The sequence below is a fragment of the Austrofundulus limnaeus genome, unplaced genomic scaffold (assembly GCF_001266775.1).
Source record: "Austrofundulus limnaeus strain Quisiro unplaced genomic scaffold, Austrofundulus_limnaeus-1.0 Scaffold170, whole genome shotgun sequence".
Taxonomy (NCBI): Eukaryota; Metazoa; Chordata; class Actinopteri; order Cyprinodontiformes; family Rivulidae; genus Austrofundulus; species Austrofundulus limnaeus.
Genome location: NW_013952572.1, coordinates 201,767 through 205,784, shown reverse-complemented (window position 1 = coordinate 205,784; position 4,018 = coordinate 201,767). Strand labels below are relative to the sequence as shown.

At 40.6% G+C, this 4,018-nt stretch overlaps 1 long non-coding RNA gene across 1 annotated transcript; it reads right to left on the bottom strand.

The window, feature by feature from the left end:
- Positions 1 to 922: 922 nt before the first annotated feature.
- LOC106523909 (uncharacterized) lies at positions 923 to 3,664 on the bottom strand. Its single transcript, XR_001310947.1, has 2 exons — positions 3,578 to 3,664; positions 923 to 1,581 (listed from the first exon to the last, which is right to left on the bottom strand). It is a non-coding gene; the product is annotated as an uncharacterized LOC106523909 (long non-coding RNA).
- Between the last annotated feature and the right edge of the window lie 354 nt (positions 3,665 to 4,018).

Genomic DNA, 4,018 nt, shown 5'->3' with positions numbered 1-4,018 from the left:
GTTCCAGGCTGAGTCATTTCTACCTTCTCCTCTCTGTCAACGCTCTCTGGTTTCATTTAAAAGAGTCGATCATCAGATATTGTCCAAGATTAAAGTACTTGTTACATGCCTGTCCTTCAAATACAAAAAGTCAAGGAAAGCATCTTTATACTTAAGAAACCTGACATGATACACATGATTTTATACCCTATTTGTCACACAACTGGCCTATTTTCTTTTAAATTTGGCTCAGTCAAAGTGAAACAGGAAGTGACATCAAAAGTGAACTCTAATAAAATAAACTTGCTGGTCTCTGTTTAGTAAAAAAAATTATTTAAACTTTAACCCTCTTTGATAGCGACTAAAAATAATCTAAAGCAACATCAGATTCTTCTCTACAGTCTGTGCGGTTAGCTTTTGTAACACTCTGTTTACATGCTAACATTTCCTTTTGACATCACTTCCTGTTTCTTCACATGCAAATATCTCAACAACCGTTCATCTCAGTGATGTGAAATTTGTTTTGCAGTTTGTTTTCAATGTTTTCTTTCCAAAAATGTATTAATGTTTATTACAAAAATCTGATGACACGGGCACTTTAACCTTCAGGGTGGATATAGCTCGCTCACAGCCTTGCACCGAGGACCTATCCACGTCATCATTTACCCAGTTTGCTTTGCGTGTAAATAAAATGGCTCAATTAATGTAATATATTTTTTAAAGTTTAGTTTGAATTTAAAAAATTAAACAGACTACAGTATTTTTAGTCTTTATTTTACAGTTAAAATAAATATTTATGTTACAACTAATCATGGATCCTTTAAAGAAATGGACCAGAGTCCACAAAGAAAGCTGTTAAAACACGAACAAATCAAGTGTGGACTGCTCATAAACAAACATAAACAATAATAACGCACAGAGCAATTTATTTTAAGGCCGAAGCTACTGAGGAAAATAAATTTATTTCAAATTGAATAATTAGACAAACAAATAAAACAGAGTTTGTTCCTGACAGCTGCAGCCAAACATTTGGAGCAGAAAGTTTGAGAATAAAAAACATTCAATCGGCTCTAATTAACCTCTCATCCAGCCGAGCTCCGTTCGGCTGAGCTGTCGTTGAGAAAACAACTGAATAATTACAGAAGAACGATCAAATCTTTTCCCCAGACGGGGCAACAAACTTCATCTATTTTTTACCAGACGGTGTTTTCCTTTCTGCTTCTCCTTTTCTTCTCGTGTCTGCAGCTCCTGAGGGAAATGTAATTGCACCTTCCTCCTGGCAGTAATACCGAGCAGACCGGCTTCATGAATAATTCAGGCCGTCTGACGTGATGAGTTGGGTTTTTAATTTGGAGGTCATCCTGTGCTCCGGCTCTGGACGGCTACRAAACATCCAGGATTGTTGCAGAGATTCATGAACGAGTCTGGGTTTGAGCAGATCCTGCTCTCTGTTTGCTTCACTCTCTCTCTCTCTCTGGGTGTTGTCCCTGGTGTTCACCTCCTGATGATATTATCACCTGGAAGCAGATGGTTCAGTGCTCTGAGTCCTGTTAGAACACCGAGACGAGGCGGGCAGGTGAGTGTTCTGCTAATTTCTGCAGTCTGCTCGGGTCAAACACACAAAATATACATATTTAAAATGTGTCTGAGGAAAGCCTGAAGCTAAGAACGTTTATATAATTAATCCTGCTGCATGGCAGCGATTTACCATTTAGAATATTAAAATGCAGTTTTCATCACGTCAGTGTGAAGCCTGTTATTAAAAAAAGATCAGCAAATCAATCTGACAGCTCTCCAAAAATAAAAAGATGTCAGCATCTGTCCACACGTGTCTTTAATGTTGGACTGTCCTGTATGGTGTGGTATGAGGGCCAAAATTAAGACTGTTGCTCAACCAGCAGTTGCTACATCCTTGTAGCAGGAGGCTATGTCTATTCCTAATCCAGCTAATAATCTGATTAATGATAGGCTGGCACCGCTAACTGAGGCCACTGCTGGCTAACGAGAATACTATTTATTTGTGTTAGCATCAGAAAGGCTAGTGACTAGCATGGATAAGCTGGCATTAACATTGAAGAGGCTAGCAGGTAGCATGGATAAGCACCTCTCTATTCTAGTCGCTAGCCTTTCCAATGCTAACACCAGCTTATCCATGCTAGTTGCTAGCCTCTTCAGTGCCAGTTAATACATGCTAGTTGCTAGCCTCTCTAATGCTAATGCCATCTTATCCATGCTAGTTGCTAGCCTCTCTAATGCCAGTTTATCCATGCTAGTTGCTAGCCTCTCCAATGCCAGTTTATCCATGCTAGTCACTAGCCTCTCTAATGCTAATGCCAGCTTATCCATGCTAGTTGTTAGCCTCTCTAATGCTAATGCCAGCTTATCCATGCTAGTTGTTAGCCTCTCTAATGCTAATGCCAGTTATCCATGCTAGTTGTTAGCCTCTCCAATGCCATCTTATCCATGCTAGTTGCTAGCCTCTCCAATGCCAGTTTATTCATGCTAGTCGCTAGCCTCTCTGATGCTAACACCAGTTTATCCATGCTAGTTACTAGCCTCTCTAATGCTAATGCCAGCTTATCCATGCTAGTCACTAGCCTCTCTAATGCTAATGCCAGTTATCCATGCTAGTTGTTAGCCTCTCCAATGCCATCTTATCCATGCTTGTTGCTAGCCTCTCTGATGCTAATGCCAGCTTATCCATGCTAGTTGTTAGCCACTCTAATGCTAATGCCAGCTTATCCACACTAGTTGTTAGCCTCTCTAATGCTAATGCCAGCTTATCCATACTTGTTGTTAACCTCTCTAATGCTAACGCCAGCTTATACATGCTAGTTGCTAGCCTCTCTAATGCTAATGCCAGCTTATCCATGCTAGTTGCTAGCCTCTCTAATGCTAATGCCAGTTATCCATGCTAGTTGTTAGCCTCTCCAATGCCATCTTGTTCATGCTAGTTGTTAGCCTCTCCAATRCCAGTTTATTCATGCTAGTCACTAGCCTTTCCAATGTTAACGCCAGCTTATCCATGCTTGTTGCTAGCCTCTCTGATGCTAACACAAAWAAATWGTCTCCTTYTCATTTACCAGCTCCGGCCTCACAGTTAGCGGTGCCGGTCTWTCATTAATCAGATCAGTAGCTGGATTAGGAATAGATATAACCTCCTCAGTCCTGCTACAAAGATGTAGCAACTGCTGGTTGTGCAATAGTCTTAATTTTGGCCCTCATATGGCACCATATCCTTCCAGAAGGACTCGTCCAGGGCAGGCCTATAAAAGCTACAGGAAGTCCACTTCACCTGAACCGGCTCACCTGCAGGGAAAGAAGTCAAGGTTGGTTACAGTGTGAGACAGGCAGCACTGAACCTGCTGATAATTTTAGTTAAAAGGTGCTTTTCTAAACATTTAGCTCAAAATACAACAAACGCAGCTACTTTGTTTGTCCTTTCCATCTGTTTTTTTACACTCGATGCAACACGGCTGTGAACATATTCTTCTGTTCTCGACGTTGGCACATTTTGTATTTTTCAGCAGAACTGACGTGAATCCCTCTTTGTYCAGGAAGTCATATCTGTGAAGAAATCAAAGGTGAAAACACTAACCTGCAGGGAAAAAGCAGCCAAACATCCATCCAGCAGCCGCTCCGCTGCTTCGGCTCAGCTGGCAGAGCTGCACGGATCTCATTGCGTGACTTTTGGATTCTCCTCCGGTAAATAATTCAAACCGTTAAGTTTGACTCCTGAACCCTGCAGAGCATGAAATATAGAGAATATAAAGGCAGCTTTTTGACAGGATGTTTTTAAAAACTGTCAAATTCTCAACAGGCTTCAGTTTTGACTTGAACCTCTGACTTCCATCAACATGAAACCTGCAGATTTCCACACACGACCAGGAAGYTCCTTATGGGATAAATATTGTGTCAGCAGGAAGTGAATTTGAATTGTTCAGATTGAATCTGAATGTGCAGAATATGAAATTGAATATATTGGTTTGAAACTGAATTTAAAGTTTTGTATCTGAATTAATTTTCTTTGAAACTGTAT